An 18,238-nucleotide genomic window follows, 5' to 3' on the forward strand; every position below is an offset into this window, starting at 1 on the left:
ATGTCCTTGGAAAAGTTTTTGCAGGAGTCCTATTGAAACAATTGAATGAATGGATAATAGAGTCAGAATCCTATGATGGATGGGTTTTGTGAGCGCAAAAGACTGTGGCCTAAACTTGTTAATTCTTAATCTGTTGAAAGCCAGAATATTGAAAGCAAAAGAGCCTCTCTACGTGGCCTGTGTAGACATGGAGGCGGTGTTCGACTCAATAGACAGAAAGCTTCTTTGGTCAAAACAAATGGAAAGAGGTTGCCTGAAAGATCTAGTGGCTGCAATAAAAGACATCTATTCAGGAACAACACTACAGATCAGGCTGAATAAAGATGGGTGCCTTAAAGAAATTCAGACCACCAAGGGCCTGAAGAAGGGCTGCCCTTTGGCACCCATCTTGTATAACTTGTTCATCACTGACATGACAAACATACTGGATCCTCCTAGATTTTGTCCACCAAAGATCAATGCCGGGTCAGCGGGTTGGCTATTGTATGCAGACAACCTGGTCCTGCTGGACAGGACTCCCCTTGGCCTCCAAAAATAACTGGATGCCTTGCAGGCTTACATTATCTTGAATAACCAAAAAATAAACATGGAAAAAACTGAGATCCTCCAAATACAAAACCCAGGAGGAAGGAAGAGAAGACAGTTCCAATGGAGGTTGGGTAACAGTATAATACTTCCAACAAATTCCACCAAATATCTAGGATTTATGATAAGTGCCAGTAGAACAAAGACAGCCTGAATTGCAAATGTAATCCTGAAAACCAATCAGTTGACAGCCCAGGTTCTTGTGATTGCTAGAACATATGGCAAAGGTTCATTATTGCCGGTGATCCAATTCTACAATCAGAAGGTGGAGCCAGCCCTGACCTACGGTGGTAAAGCAGGGGTTGGGTCTATCATGGGAAACCTGGGAAAAGCTTGAGAGCACATTTTGGAAACGCCTTTTAAGATTGCCAAACACGACCCCAATGGCAATCATAAAGCATGAACTGGATCTTCTATCTATGCATGTAAGTCTTATCTGGAAATTGCTCTCAGTATTCAGCAAATTGAACTCCTGTAACTACCCTACACAGTATGATATAATTAAGAAGAGGGCAGAAGATTCATTTGAATGGACCTTGAACACATGGAGTGCAAATTGTCTAGGAATTTTGACCGAACTTAGTCTCTCCTTAGAAATCCTATGCAAAAAATTCCTACTGGTCAAGAGAGTGCTGTGGGCAGTTGATTGGTCTGGAACTGAAGCAAACAGATTGGGCTCAAACCATCAGACTCTGTCAAAATCTGTGACCAACCTCCTCAACGTTGTGCCATTATATTTAGGAAAATCTCTGAATCCTAGCTCTTGAGATCTGTTTTTAAGATTTCGCCTTAACATCCTCCACACAAAATCTGTGTTGAGTCGCTATGGAGGAAGGGTGAAGGATAATAGCTGCAGACTATGCATCTACCAAGAGGAAAAATTACATGATTTTATCCTCGACTTTCCAGAGCTATGAGTAGAGAGAACCTGACTACGGTATGAAAAAATTGAGAATATAGCAGGTACCGATGCAGAACTATGGTGGGAGTACCTGTACGGGGGTAACAACCTGTCTTCAATCAGAAGTTTGGTCATATTCCTAGAGGGAATCTTTAAGAAAAACATCATAGATACCCCTGAAACTTGAAGGCAAAGTGCATGGCCTCCACAATAACCTAATATCTTAGGATAAATGAGCAATCATAGACAGGTGGGGGGGTCAAACGGAGAGGCTGGTTTTGGAGAACGTAGTCTGCCTTATTCATCACTCAGACTTCTGTCTGTTCATCTTCATTTTCCATTGCCTCATATGAGAACCTCCGGGTCTCTCAACACTGCTGAGGTGTGGATTATACTTTTTTAAAGGACTTACTAAGGAATGTTTAATAGTATTATCATTTTAATTTTCTATGTTTGCTATTGGGATGTTGCTGGAGAAACACACATGTTTGTGTTGAAACTGTATGGTTAAATACAAATTAAATAAAATGTGGGCAAACAAAGGGGGGTCTGGGAATCTCTCTACCAGCACGAACACAGCCCAATGACCTGTTCTTGGGTGAATAACCCCTGGGAGAGACTCTACCAAGTCTTTAGCTCACTGTCCTTTTCACAGAGAAGAAATTTCCCTGCATATCAGCCTTTGTCCTGCCCAGGGGCAGTCCAGCGCCGAAATGCTAGGCAATTCTCCTCTGAACAAGAGTACCATCAGTAACCCCATACACGTGTTTCAGCCTTGTTGGGCATCATCAGTGAGGTGAAACTGTTGCCTCTCTAAGAACAGTGAGCAAGGGGTCCACGTCTGGATTGCCCTGTTAACTTAGGGTGAAACCCAAAGTTAATGTATGCAAACAAAGGGGGGTCTGGGAATCTCTCTACCAGCACGAACACAGCCCAATGACCTGTTCTTGGGTGAATAACCCCTGGGAGAGACTCTACCAAGTCTTTAGCTCACTGTCCTTTTCACAGAGAAGAAATTTCCCTGCATATCAGCCTTTGTCCTGCCCAGGGGCAGTCCAGCGCCGAAATGCTAGGCAATTCTCCTCTGAACAAGAGTACCATCAGTAACCCCATACACGTGTTTCAGCCTTGTTGGGCATCATCAGTGAGGTGAAACTGTTGCCTCTCTAAGAACAGTGAGCAAGGGGTCCACGTCTGGATTGCCCTGTTAACTTAGGGTGAAACCCAAAGTTAATGTATGCAAACAAAGGGGGGTCTGGGAATCTCTCTACCAGCACGAACACAGCCCAATGACCTGTTCTTGGGTGAATAACCCCTGGGAGAGACTCTACCAAGTCTTTAGCTCACTGTCCTTTTCACAGAGAAGAAATTTCCCTGCATATCAGCCTTTGTCCTGCCCAGGGGCAGTCCAGCGCCGAAATGCTAGGCAATTCTCCTCTGAACAAGAGTACCATCAGTAACCCCATACACGTGTTTCAGCCTTGTTGGGCATCATCAGTGAGGTGAAACTGTTGCCTCTCTAAGAACAGTGAGCAAGGGGTCCACGTCTGGATTGCCCTGTTAACTTAGGGTGAAACCCAAAGTTAATGTATGCAAACAAAGGGGGGTCTGGGAATCTCTCTACCAGCACGAACACAGCCCAATGACCTGTTCTTGGGTGAATAACCCCTGGGAGAGACTCTACCAAGTCTTTAGCTCACTGTCCTTTTCACAGAGAAGAAATTTCCCTGCATATCAGCCTTTGTCCTGCCCAGGGGCAGTCCAGCGCCGAAATGCTAGGCAATTCTCCTCTGAACAAGAGTACCATCAGTAACCCCATACACGTGTTTCAGCCTTGTTGGGCATCATCAGTGAGGTGAAACTGTTGCCTCTCTAAGAACAGTGAGCAAGGGGTCCACGTCTGGATTGCCCTGTTAACTTAGGGTGAAACCCAAAGTTAATGTATGCAAACAAAGGGGGGTCTGGGAATCTCTCTACCAGCACGAACACAGCCCAATGACCTGTTCTTGGGTGAATAACCCCTGGGAGAGACTCTACCAAGTCTTTAGCTCACTGTCCTTTTCACAGAGAAGAAATTTCCCTGCATATCAGCCTTTGTCCTGCCCAGGGGCAGTCCAGCGCCGAAATGCTAGGCAATTCTCCTCTGAACAAGAGTACCATCAGTAACCCCATACACGTGTTTCAGCCTTGTTGGGCATCATCAGTGAGGTGAAACTGTTGCCTCTCTAAGAACAGTGAGCAAGGGGTCCACGTCTGGATTGCCCTGTTAACTTAGGGTGAAACCCAAAGTTAATGTATGCAAACAAAGGGGGGTCTGGGAATCTCTCTACCAGCACGAACACAGCCCAATGACCTGTTCTTGGGTGAATAACCCCTGGGAGAGACTCTACCAAGTCTTTAGCTCACTGTCCTTTTCACAGAGAAGAAATTTCCCTGCATATCAGCCTTTGTCCTGCCCAGGGGCAGTCCAGCGCCGAAATGCTAGGCAATTCTCCTCTGAACAAGAGTACCATCAGTAACCCCATACACGTGTTTCAGCCTTGTTGGGCATCATCAGTGAGGTGAAACTGTTGCCTCTCTAAGAACAGTGAGCAAGGGGTCCACGTCTGGATTGCCCTGTTAACTTAGGGTGAAACCCAAAGTTAATGTATGCAAACAAAGGGGGGTCTGGGAATCTCTCTACCAGCACGAACACAGCCCAATGACCTGTTCTTGGGTGAATAACCCCTGGGAGAGACTCTACCAAGTCTTTAGCTCACTGTCCTTTTCACAGAGAAGAAATTTCCCTGCATATCAGCCTTTGTCCTGCCCAGGGGCAGTCCAGCGCCGAAATGCTAGGCAATTCTCCTCTGAACAAGAGTACCATCAGTAACCCCATACACGTGTTTCAGCCTTGTTGGGCATCATCAGTGAGGTGAAACTGTTGCCTCTCTAAGAACAGTGAGCAAGGGGTCCACGTCTGGATTGCCCTGTTAACTTAGGGTGAAACCCAAAGTTAATGTATGCAAACAAAGGGGGGTCTGGGAATCTCTCTACCAGCACGAACACAGCCCAATGACCTGTTCTTGGGTGAATAACCCCTGGGAGAGACTCTACCAAGTCTTTAGCTCACTGTCCTTTTCACAGAGAAGAAATTTCCCTGCATATCAGCCTTTGTCCTGCCCAGGGGCAGTCCAGCGCCGAAATGCTAGGCAATTCTCCTCTGAACAAGAGTACCATCAGTAACCCCATACACGTGTTTCAGCCTTGTTGGGCATCATCAGTGAGGTGAAACTGTTGCCTCTCTAAGAACAGTGAGCAAGGGGTCCACGTCTGGATTGCCCTGTTAACTTAGGGTGAAACCCAAAGTTAATGTATGCAAACAAAGGGGGGTCTGGGAATCTCTCTACCAGCACGAACACAGCCCAATGACCTGTTCTTGGGTGAATAACCCCTGGGAGAGACTCTACCAAGTCTTTAGCTCACTGTCCTTTTCACAGAGAAGAAATTTCCCTGCATATCAGCCTTTGTCCTGCCCAGGGGCAGTCCAGCGCCGAAATGCTAGGCAATTCTCCTCTGAACAAGAGTACCATCAGTAACCCCATACACGTGTTTCAGCCTTGTTGGGCATCATCAGTGAGGTGAAACTGTTGCCTCTCTAAGAACAGTGAGCAAGGGGTCCACGTCTGGATTGCCCTGTTAACTTAGGGTGAAACCCAAAGTTAATGTATGCAAACAAAGGGGGGTCTGGGAATCTCTCTACCAGCACGAACACAGCCCAATGACCTGTTCTTGGGTGAATAACCCCTGGGAGAGACTCTACCAAGTCTTTAGCTCACTGTCCTTTTCACAGAGAAGAAATTTCCCTGCATATCAGCCTTTGTCCTGCCCAGGGGCAGTCCAGCGCCGAAATGCTAGGCAATTCTCCTCTGAACAAGAGTACCATCAGTAACCCCATACACGTGTTTCAGCCTTGTTGGGCATCATCAGTGAGGTGAAACTGTTGCCTCTCTAAGAACAGTGAGCAAGGGGTCCACGTCTGGATTGCCCTGTTAACTTAGGGTGAAACCCAAAGTTAATGTATGCAAACAAAGGGGGGTCTGGGAATCTCTCTACCAGCACGAACACAGCCCAATGACCTGTTCTTGGGTGAATAACCCCTGGGAGAGACTCTACCAAGTCTTTAGCTCACTGTCCTTTTCACAGAGAAGAAATTTCCCTGCATATCAGCCTTTGTCCTGCCCAGGGGCAGTCCAGCGCCGAAATGCTAGGCAATTCTCCTCTGAACAAGAGTACCATCAGTAACCCCATACACGTGTTTCAGCCTTGTTGGGCATCATCAGTGAGGTGAAACTGTTGCCTCTCTAAGAACAGTGAGCAAGGGGTCCACGTCTGGATTGCCCTGTTAACTTAGGGTGAAACCCAAAGTTAATGTATGCAAACAAAGGGGGGTCTGGGAATCTCTCTACCAGCACGAACACAGCCCAATGACCTGTTCTTGGGTGAATAACCCCTGGGAGAGACTCTACCAAGTCTTTAGCTCACTGTCCTTTTCACAGAGAAGAAATTTCCCTGCATATCAGCCTTTGTCCTGCCCAGGGGCAGTCCAGCGCCGAAATGCTAGGCAATTCTCCTCTGAACAAGAGTACCATCAGTAACCCCATACACGTGTTTCAGCCTTGTTGGGCATCATCAGTGAGGTGAAACTGTTGCCTCTCTAAGAACAGTGAGCAAGGGGTCCACGTCTGGATTGCCCTGTTAACTTAGGGTGAAACCCAAAGTTAATGTATGCAAACAAAGGGGGGTCTGGGAATCTCTCTACCAGCACGAACACAGCCCAATGACCTGTTCTTGGGTGAATAACCCCTGGGAGAGACTCTACCAAGTCCCAGACCCCCCTATGTTTTAAATAAAATGTGGACCTGCAATTGTAGATCTTTATTATTTTTTTAAAAAATATTATAAGTACAATTGGTAGCTCTTAAATGTTGTAAGGACTAGTACATGGTTTCACTCTGATAAAACCACCAAAGAAAAGATTCATGCATGAATGGGGCTTATTTTTGTTTAATAACACTGCAAAGTCATATGCTTGCATCAGTTATTTTGGGGGCTATAGATTGGAGATTGAACAAGGATCTCTCTCTGGCTGCATTATCATTCATTATACAATTGGCATACTTGGAGGAATTACGCTGCAGGATCCTATATCTGAGAGTGTTACCAGAAGCAATTATGTTGAGGTCTAGGCCTTCTATTCTATTAAAACTAAATTTAGAATTATATTCAGACCAAGGAGTGGTTTTGTTTGTGCTTTTCCTGAAACTATGTTGATCGGAGAAAAGCAGTTCAAATTTGGTGGATGTAAAATTCAGAGTTTTTGTCTTTTGGTAACCTTATAAAAGGATTGCAAATAATCTGTTTCTTTTGTGAGTAGATGGATTCATTTGCTGATTTTTATAGTTTAAGATTTGTGTAAGTTGCTTCTTCCCCCATGGTCACACCACTACAAGTGTGGAAACATCCTGGGTTTTGGCATGTGCATGTCTGGGCTGGATACGTGCAGGATGGCTATGCTGATTAGTCACTCCAAGGTTTTGATAAATTACATGAAACATGTCGAAGTACAAAATGATCCCCAAGTTGCATTAGCTTTGCTAATGTATGTGCAATTTGAGGTGTGGGTCATATTCACAACACTTCATATCTTACATTGGCATATGGACCCGTCAAGAAAATGTTATGTGGTGTAGTCAGAATCAATGAGAGGTTACAATAAGTATGTTAGATAACGTATGGTAATACCCATTATCACAGCTCTCCTTCATTACATTGCTCACACCACCTGCCCATTCAAAAGGCATGGATTAATAAAATGAATATGATAAAGAGGATGGCCTCTAGTCAAGTCCTCTCATTGTTCCTTTCATGATTAGAGATCTGTTACGAAGCAGCATACTTTGTGTGTTGTTATCTTATATTCTGTGGTGATTTAAGATATATATTCAGAGAAGAAACTTAAATGGACGTTATGGTTACTTTGCACTAATAAAAACCTATCCAAACTAGTGGATAATGTGTGTTGAAAGGATATTATGGTTACAAGTAAAAGCGAAAAACCCCAGAAATTTGCCAATTATGGTCAGTTAAGCAACCATAAATTGTGCCACCAATGTGCACTGCTAAAACAAATACCCAGGACATCAAAGATGACATCACAAAAGTCATTGATGACATCACTGATGACATCACATGTGAAATTAATTTTGATCCAAAATCTCGACAAGGGGTTGTGATTATAATGTTGGAAAAATGTTTTCAGGAGTGATTGGGATACATATCATGAACTACTTGATCTATTAAAGAATCTACTGCACTAAACAACATTCTATAGCATTGTTCTTCTTAGTACAGGAAAATAATCATACATAAACATACGCATTGGCTGCAGCTTGCACGGTAGAGGTAGAATATTCATAATCTTGCAATGTTGGCTAGTACAATGATGAATGTTTTTGTATCAGCTTTTTGTTTACTGTGACACATGTAATACGTAGCTAATAATGCCTCACTTACTAAATACTTGCACTACTACACCCAAAACATAAAGAGACCACAATGCATACAAATATGGGGCATATGCAGGGAAAGTAAAGTAAGCAAAAAAGGAGCAGTAATATCTGAAACTGTGCATAACCTATTTGATTATCTTCATGGACAGAAATGATTGCTGTGTTTCAGGCCTGCTTTTTCCCCTATATATATATATGCATCATATGATGTGACTGAACCCTAAGGAAAGTAGTGTAAGAACATGTGAGAAGGGTGATGTCTATACATATAGTACCTTTTGAATGTTGAGTTCCTAACTGTTAGCGAAGAAAACCACCTGGCCTAGATATGTCAGCGAACAGAAAAGAAGGTGCCAGACATGTGATACAGTCTTCTGGCCTTTTTTCTCAAACTACTAGGACTTGCCCTAATCCATTTCCAAAGCAAGTAGTGCAACAGCATCTCAAATATTTGCAAAAGTACGGACCCATAGTGCACACTTATCACTACACAACTGGCCCCATAACAATGATGCTGATGCTTCCAAGTCCCCACTCCTATGCACTACTGTACAATTGGACACACACGTTAACTCTTCCTGCCAAAAAGTCCTCCTACAATCTAAAATAATGTGTTCTCCTAGAGCAATTACTGTCCCATTAACACACATACCCACTTCCTTTTTTCGCATTTTCAGTGAAGAATAGCCTCCTGAAAGCCAGTGACGCCTCTACTGGAAGCTAAAACCCAGAAGAATCCTACTCTTCACATCCAACAAAGTAAGTGCAGTACTTTAGTAATGTTCTGCCTGTTTCACAGACAGTGCAGTGGGGTTGAATTGTAGGCTAACAAATTATATCCAACCCAATAGCACTTGCTTCACTCTTACTCATTGTACCTTAGTACATCAACTCTTTGTATTGTCATCTGCACACCAGTATGGCAACACCCGCTAGTTTTGTGAAAACATTGTGTTGTCCTTACTTATTCAGGCACAGTACAGTGTCCTACACACTGAAGCAAACCTTTCACACATCATCACACACATATAGCAGTACAACCATCCCAACCAGAACTAACATACCATTCCACAAGCACACCCCTCTATGTATGCCAAACCTTACATTCAGACACTCATGCACAGTGCACACAAATACATTTCACCACTTCCAAACCCACACTTTTCTTTTTTCTCCAGCGACACAAGAGAATGCCTACCAAAAAGCAACTCCGTAGAAAACAATGCAGAAATAGAACAAACAAAACTAAAAGCTTGCAAAATAGCCATCCACCTCTAGCAGAGTTTCTATGAAAAGTAAAAAAAAAACAGCTAATAGAGTCACTGAGCAAAACTGAACCAGTTAGCAGGAAAGAAAGTGTGACCCCTTTTCCAAAATGTAAAATTAAAAAGAAATGTATCAAGAAGAATGCAACTATCAGTAGTGCTAACATTGCATCTACAAATGTCAGCACATGCACAGGTAAGCATTACAAAAAATGAATTTCCACCAAAATGTTCCACCATAGAGTTGTTCAGGACCTTAAAAAAAAAAACAGGGGAGAAATCACGCTCAACTCTTAAAACTTACTGCAGAAAACTGATCCTGGAAGCTCTCATAGACAGTGCAATTCTCCTCAAAAGGAAATTGTTTATATTAATTTTAAACAGAATGAAACCACTAACCTAAAGAATTAGTAAACTACAAAAAGTGCATCGCAACATATGCAATATCAACATAGATACCTTTGCAAATTTCTGTTCAGGTGAGTGGATTCACACAACTATCACAGAGCCATATTTCAATGAACAGGCATACAAACAAGAGCAAAGAAACCTAATTGCCATACATATCAGTGGCTAATGGCATGAAATGGTAGACAACACCATTACAACAGAGGAAACGCTCATTGAAACAATGTCCCCAACAAACTTACAATCAACTCTACATTGTACTGAACCAATCTGTCCTTTCTACAAATGGCTGTGCACCTCATTGTGTAACGTACAAAACCAATCCTTCAAATATTTATGGCAATTCCACAATCAGTATGTGAAAGCCAAAGAGAAAATGAGAATGACATTATTGAAAACCATGGACTCCTGTCCAGTGCTCAAATACACAGGACTGCAGGGACATTCATTAGCCTGTGTTTCCGGGCCTGCTTGCAAAAGCACCTTCCACTGCATCAAAATGTTAGCAACACACCATTCGACTGTACAAAATCTCATCCAGAGACTGTACTACAAAAAAAGTCTTGCTTTAGAACTGGAGCCTTTAAATCAGATTCTCCTACATGGCAGAACCAAATAACTCCTGTAACAAATAGAACATATTCAAAGCAAATATTTTGGAAGTGAAGAGTACTTTCAAAATCCTGTAACTTTAGAAAATAGTAGCAATAACCTCACAGATGGCAACCTTCTAATTAATACATACAAAAAAGAAATAGTAAAGTTTATAAGCACATCTGCTGAAGTACCAAACCAGGTGTGTGTGTGTTGTCGCAGAACCTTTTATACAAAGCACATCAAAATTATAGATATAGCGTAATAAATAGAAGGAAATGAGGAATCCCAATGGTTCCAATTAGCCCTCTACCTTATAGCAGAAAACAAATATTAAATTACTAACCTCTCAATACTTTGCACATACTGCACTACAAAGCGTGATAATAACCAAATATCTTCACGGGCTATCAGTAATACATGGAAATATTTCCGCTTCCAAAACCAGTCCAACAGCTAAATGTGTATGAGAGCATTATAATGCAAACAGTACACCTGTTTCAAGCTAAAACATGCCAACAACCTAAAAAGGCCAAGTTAACTCCTTCTGAATTACTAAAAGGTATCTGTGGCAAAGTAGTTTATTTGCCATTGGATCTTAAAGAAAATGTGGACACTCTGGGAGGTCAACGGCCAATGGATCAATCTTTGATTATCCTAGTGAATGGTGTACCTACAAAAGACAAAACAATTTGGCAGCAACTAGTAAACTTAAACAAAGTTAGAGAAGCCCTGCAATAGCTTAAAGAGAATAATGAATACTACAAAGAAATAAACATTGAAGAAAACCTGAGAGAAACCACCAAAATAATTCAGGATTCCTCATTTACTGGTCAATTTGAACTTGTAGATCCTATTACAGCATTTGATATTTTATACCATTATACAATTCACCCACTGCACTCCAAAGACAGCATAGACGATGCACTAGAAACATATCAAATGCGGCAGGCCAAAGGATCTCCAATCAGCATATGGTAAAAGAGTGTAGAAGCACAAGCCTTTCCTCTCCTTTGCTCTGGAAAATGGGGAAGGTATGATGAAAGATGCACACAAATATCAGCATCAGAACACTGCTCTTCACAGATGTATTCTGAAGACCCCAGATTCAGAAAAAAACGTTTAATACATATTCCACCTCCTTTTTGAAAACAGGTTTCAATGTTTTAAAAATGTCTGCTATGCAACTACTTCAAAAGGTGCAAGACAGAGATGAAGTTTTGCAGTCAGGTATTACAAATGTCTTGGCAAACATGTGTGGTACGAAAGAATACTGGTTATGATGGGCACGCAGGTGCACGGTGTATGCTACACAACCTTGACCTACCCACTTGGTTTGTCACTTTAAGTTGTGTAGAGTATGCATGGGAAGACCTGCACGACTACCTGTCCATAGCAAACAAAATCAAAGCAGGGATAGACATGCAAATCCCAGAAGAACTCTGCTCTCTTGAACCTGTAAATGTGTCAATGTACTTCCATCACTGCTTCATTGCCATGCTGTATTTCATCTATAATAAAACAATTCTGCCCCTCACCGAAGTACAACACTTCTTTTGGAGAAAAGAATGTCAATCCAGAGGAGCACCACACATCCACATGCTTTTGTGGATAAAAGATGCTCCTAAATTTAGTCAGGAAAGTGATGACACTGTTTTGCAGTTCATTCACAAATATAACACTTACAAAATCCCTTCTGAAGGCGCACATAGTGAGCGACATGCACACATTTTGTGGTTTCAAAGACATACATGTGGCAAGTACTGTTGATGCAGATATAAAAACAAAGGCAAATACTACAGCAAATGCAGCTTTGGTTTCCCTAGACCAGTTTCAGCAAAAGGACAAGTAAACAGTTTCATGTCTTCTTTTAGATACAGTGTGAAAGGCAAATCACCTAAGAGTGGTATTGTACGATTTGACCGTATCTAAACGGTTGCACGTACAAAAAGGTCTAAAAATGGTACCACCAAAGGTTCGAACACCAAACGTTTGAACCTTTGATGGTAGCATTGCAGGTAAGTAAAAAAAGACTGCAGGGGCTGCTGGGGTGCTCCCCGCAACACCCTGCTCACTATACTGTGTGGTATAGTGAGCGGGGTGTTGCGGGGGACAACCCCGCAGCCCACCAGCGAAAACAAAAATAAGAAAATGGGGGCTGCGTATGTGTCCCCCGCAACACCCCGCTCACTATACCACACAGTATAGTGAGCAGGGGTTGTGGGGGAAACCCCTGCAGCCCCTGTAAAAGAAAATGAAAAGGACCCTGCGACGCCGGTTCCCGATCCTGGAAGTGAAAGGGAACTGGCGCCGCAGGGACTCAGAGTGGAGAAAAAGGTAAGTGGGGTTTGTTTATATTGTGGGTATGGGTGGGGGTGTGTTGACGGTGTGGGTGGAGGGTGTGTCATGGGTGTGGGTGGGGGTGTGGGTATGTACGTTTGTTTGCATGAGAAAGGTGCAAACTTTTGGTGGTTTGCATCTTTCTCATGCACACTTTCCAGCCGTGGGCAAATCAGCCGCTGTCGGATCACATAGATCCCCTAAGAACACATACTGCTTTAAAAGAAGCAAAGCTTCAAAGTATATCAATGATTACAATGCAATCATTGCCCTCACGTGGAATGCAAACAAAGATGTACAGTACATTGCAGATAATTCTGCTGCTGTTGCACAATATGTCACAACCTACTTAACCAAAGCTGGAAAAACTGAGCTGAAAGACCTCTCGGATGACATATCATCTGACAAATCACTGTCACAATAATTGTACAGCTTTGGCATTAAAATGTTATGCCACAGAGAATGTGGTTGCTACAAAGTTGCAGACCGTTTAATAGGCACAGCCTTATATGTCAAATCTGAAAACATAGTCTGGCTAAGCCCTGGTCCGAATACATATAGAAAAAGAGTGCTCAGATCGTACCAAGACATAGAAACAATAGCCAAAAACGATGCCATCAGCCAGGACATTTGGCAAAACAATGTATTGGACACATACTAACCAAACAGGAGTGCTGCTTTGGAAACCATGTGTCTGTACCACATAGCCCAACATTTCCCGTACAAGAATAATATTAAACCAGATGGAGAAAAAAAAGTAAATATATAGTGAAAAGTTGTGAAGGCAGCCTGGTTAAACTTACGAAACCCAGCCTGATTAATCATATGAAGCTATCATTTAAAACTCCTCAACATAGAGAACTGTACTACATGTCCCTACTCCAACTGTTTAAACCAATCACAAAAGAAGATTTATTGAACGCCCATGGCTCCTATGAAGATGCAAGTGAAAGCAGTATAACAGAAATTAATTTCAAACAGTACAAAAACATGTTGGACAATGAACGCCAACAAGAGGAAGAGGTTCAAGCACAACTAAATGAAGAAACTCCTTAGGGCTGTCAACCTTCTCCTACAGGAAGCAAAGAACCACATGGAGAGCCACTCATAGTGAATTAATCAGAATTAGCCATGACCAAAGTAAAATACACCATGAGGCCGATTCATGGAATCAATGTGCGCCGAAAATATCTGCGCAAAAATAAATCGCAGGGAAACCAGCGCACATCGATTCATGGAAGTCCGTGCGCGAGAAAAATATTGGATGTGCGCTGAAAAAGTGCGCGGCGCACGCCGGCGCACAGGTCATCTAACGGCGTGCGCCACGGCCACAGCGTAATCGCACATAGCGCGGCGCACATAACAAAAGTAGGCAGAACACGGAGCGTAACACTCAGAATGGGGAACAACGCGTGAAAATATGGGCGTCACGGGGGAAGAACAGTAGGCAAGTGCGCGGAACGCCCACACGCTCGCCTACAACACATATTCATGGAATCGAATAGGGCAAACCAGCGCACGGGCAAAGACGCACACAGGCCCAAACACGTCCGCCACAAGAATGCAGGAGGTAGCGTCCCTGCGCCTGAAATAAATGTGCGCCAAAATGTGCGCTAACAAAAAGCACCCATATACAGCTATGATGAATGTCCCATACTGTGGCCCTCTAGGACAAATGACGTGCAAAGGGGTACGCGACAAACACGGACAACCGCTGCGTGAAAAATAGCGTGTGCGTGCATTTCGGGGTGCGCGGGAAGTACCACACGTGGTTGGCCTGGGTACGTGGATTTCGGGGGTGCGCGTGAAGTGTCACACACGAATGCAGCAGAGTACGTGTATTTCAAGGTGCGCTGGAAGTTCCACATGCAAATTCAGCAGGGTTAGTGTATTTCGGGGTGTGCGTGAAGTTCCACACGTGATCACAGCAGGGTACGTGTACTTCGGGGTGCGTGTGAAGTTCCACATGCGATTACAGCAGGGTACGTGCACTTCGGGGTGCGCGTGAAGTTCCACACGCGATTACAGCAGGGTACGTTTACTTCGGGGTGCGTGGGAAGTTTCACACGCAATCACAGCAGGGTACGTGTACTTCGGGGTGAGCGTGAAGTTCCACACGCAATTACAGCAGGGTACGTGTATTCCGGGGTGAGCGGGAAGTTCCACACGCAAATTCTGCAGGCTACGTGTATTCCGGGGTGCGCGGGAATTTCCACACGCGATTTCAGCAGGGTACGTGTATTTCGGGGGTGCCGGGGAGTACTATACGTGAATTGGCCGTGTGGGTCCTCCCAGGTGTTCCCTCTACACACTCCACGGCCCCTGGAGGGAGCTCACACCACAGGGGACTACCCTGCGCCCCTGATCATGTCCCGCAAGAAGCACATCCACCATGGCCATGCCCCCCAGCCAACCCACATGTCACCTTGCACTACTGATCACCAATGCATGTCTCCCAGCACCCCCGCCCCCCAGCATCCAGGGGCACCCTCCACTAGGCCCCCACTCATGTCCCCCTGCACCCCCACCCCCCAGCAGTCAGGGGCACCCTCCACCAGGCCCCCACTCATGTCTCCCAGCACCCCCAGGCCCTAGCAGTCAGGGACACCTGCCAGCAGGCCCCCACTCATGTCCCCCTGCACCCCCACCCCCCAGCAGTCAGGGGCACCTTCCACAAGGCCCCCACTCATGTCCCCCTGCACCCCCAGCAGTCAGGGGCACCCTCCACCAGGCCCCCACTCATGTCCCCCTGCACCCCCACCCCCCAGCAGTCAGGGGCACCCTCCACCAGGCCCCCACTCATGTCTCCCAGCACCCCCACCCCCTAGCAGTCAGGGACACCTGCCAGCAGGCCCCCACTTCTGTCCCCCTGCACCCCCACCCTCCAACAGTCAGGGGCACCCTCCACCAGGCCACCACTCATGTCCCCCTGCACCCCCACCCCCCAGCAGTCAGGGCACCCCCCACCAGGCCCCCACTCATGTCCCCCTGCACCCCCACCCCCAGCAGTCAGGGGCACCCTCCACCAGGCCCCCACTCATGTCTCCCAGCACCCCCACTCCCCAGCAGTTAGGGGCACCTGCCAGCAGGCCTCCACTCATGTCCTGCACCCCCACCCCCCAGCAGTCAGGGGCACCCTCCACCAGGCCCCCACTCATGTCTCCCTGCACCCCCACCCCCCAGCAGTAGGGGCACCCTCCACCAGGCCCCCACTCATGTCTCCCAGCATCCCCACCCCCCAGCAGTCAGGGACACCTGCCAACAGGCCCCCACTCATGTCCCCCTGCACCTCCACCCCCATCAGTGCAGGGCACCTGCCAGCAGGCCCCCATTCATGTCCCACACATGTCCCCCTGCACCCCCACCCCCCAGCAGTGCAGGGAACCTACCAGCAGGCCCCCACTTATGTCTACCATCACCCCCACCCCCCAGCAGTGCAGGGGCACCCTCCACCAGGCCCCCATTCAAGTCTCCCAGCACCCCCACCCCCTAGCAGTCAGGGACACCTGCCAGCAGGCCCCCACTCATGTCTCCCTGCACCCCCACCCCCCAGCAGTCAGGGGCACCCCCCACCAGGCCCCCACTCATGTCCCCCTGCACCCTACCCCCCAGCAGTCAGGGGCACCCTCCACCAGGCCCCCACTCATGTCTCCCAGCACCCCCACTCCCCAGCAGTTAGGGACACCTGCCAGCAGGCCCCCAATCATGTCCCCCATGCACCCCCACCCCCCAGCAGTCAGGGGCACCCTCCACCAGGCCCCCACTCATGTCTCCCAGCACCCCCACCCCCAGCAGTCAGGGACACCTGCCAGCAGGCCCCCACTCATGTCCCACACATGTCCCCCTGCACCCCCACCCCCCAGCAGTGCAGGGCACCTGCCAGCAGGCCCCCACTCATGTCTACCATCACCCCCACCCCCCAGCAGTGCAGGGGCACCCTCCACCAGGCCCCCACTCATGTCTCCCATCACCCCACCCCCCAGCATCCAGGGGCACCCTCCACCAGGCCCCCACTCATGTCTCCCAGCACCCCCACCCCCCAGCAGTCAGGGACACCTGACAGCAGGCCCCCACTCATGTCCCCCTGCACCCCCACCTCCCAGCAGTCAGGGGCACCCTCCACCAGGCCCCCACTCATGTCTCCCAGCACCCCCACCCCCTAGCAGTCAGGGACACCTGCCAGCAGGCCCACACTCATGTCCCCCTGCACCCCCACCCCCAACAGTCAGGGGCACCCTCCACCAGGCCCCCACTCATGTCCCCCTGCACCCCCACCCCCCAGCAGTCAGGGGCACCCTCCACCAGGCACCCACTCATGTCCCACTGCACCCCCACCCCCCAGCAGTCAGGGGCACCCTCCACCAGGCCCCCACTCATGTCTCCCAGCACCCCCACTCCTCAGCAGTTAGGGACACCTGCCAGCAGGCCCCCACTCATGTCCCCCTGCACCCCCACCCCCAAGCAGTCAGGGGCACCCTCCACCAGGCCCCCACTCATGTCTCCCTGCACCCCCACCCCCCAGCAGTCAGGGGCACCCTCCACCAGGCCCCCACTCATGTCTCCCTGCACCCCCACCCCCCAGCAGTCAGGGACACCTGCCAACAGGCCCCCACTCATGTCCCCCTGCACCCCCACCCCCCATCAGTGCAGGGCACCTGCCAACAGGCCCCCACTCATGTCCCACACATGTCCCACTGCACCCCACCCCCCAGCAGTGCAGGGCACCTGCCAGCAGGCCCCCACTCATGTCTACCATCACCCCCACCCCCCAGCAGTGCAGGGGCACCCTCCACCAGGCCCCCACTCATGTCTCCCAGCACCCTCACCCCCTAGCAGTCAGGGACACCTGCCAGCAGGCCCCCACTCATGTCCCCCTACACCCCCACCCCCCAGCAGTCAGGGGCACCCTCCACCAGGCCCCCACTCATGTCCCCCTGCACCCCCACCCCCCAGCAGTCAGGGGCACCCTCCACCAGGCTCCCACTCATTTCCCCCTGCACCCCTACCCCCCAGCAGTCAGGTGCACCCTCCACCAGGCCCCCACTCATGTCTCCCAGCACCCCCACTCCCCAGCAGTTAGGGACACCTGCCAGCAGGCCCCCACTCATGTCCCCCTGCACCCCCACCCCCCAGCAGTCAGGGGCACCCTCCACCAGGCCCCCACTCCTGTCTCGAAGCACCCCCTCCCCCAGCAGTCAGGGACACCTGCCAACAGGCCCCCACTCATGTCCCCCTGTACCCCACCCCCCATCAGTGCAGGGCACCTGCCAGCAGGCCCCCACTCATGTCCCACACATGTCCCCCTGCACCCCCTCCCCCCAGCAGTGCAGGGTACCTGCCAGCAGGCCCCCACTCATGTCTACCATCACCTCCACCCCCCAGCAGTGCAGGGGCACCCTCCACCAGGCCCCCACTCATGTCTCCCATCACCCCCACCCCCCAGCATCCAGGGGCACCCTCCACCAGGCCCCCACTCATGTCTCCCAGCACCCCCAACCCCCAGCAGTCAGGGGAACCCTCCACCAGGCCCCATTCATGTCTCACAGCACCCCCACCCCCCAGCAGTCAGGGAAAACTGCCAGCAGGCCCCCACT

The sequence above is a fragment of the Ambystoma mexicanum genome, chromosome 7q, assembly GCF_040938575.1.
Source record: "Ambystoma mexicanum isolate Mex_15411 chromosome 7q, UKY_AmexF1_1, whole genome shotgun sequence".
NCBI classification, from domain to species: Eukaryota; Metazoa; Chordata; class Amphibia; order Caudata; family Ambystomatidae; genus Ambystoma; species Ambystoma mexicanum.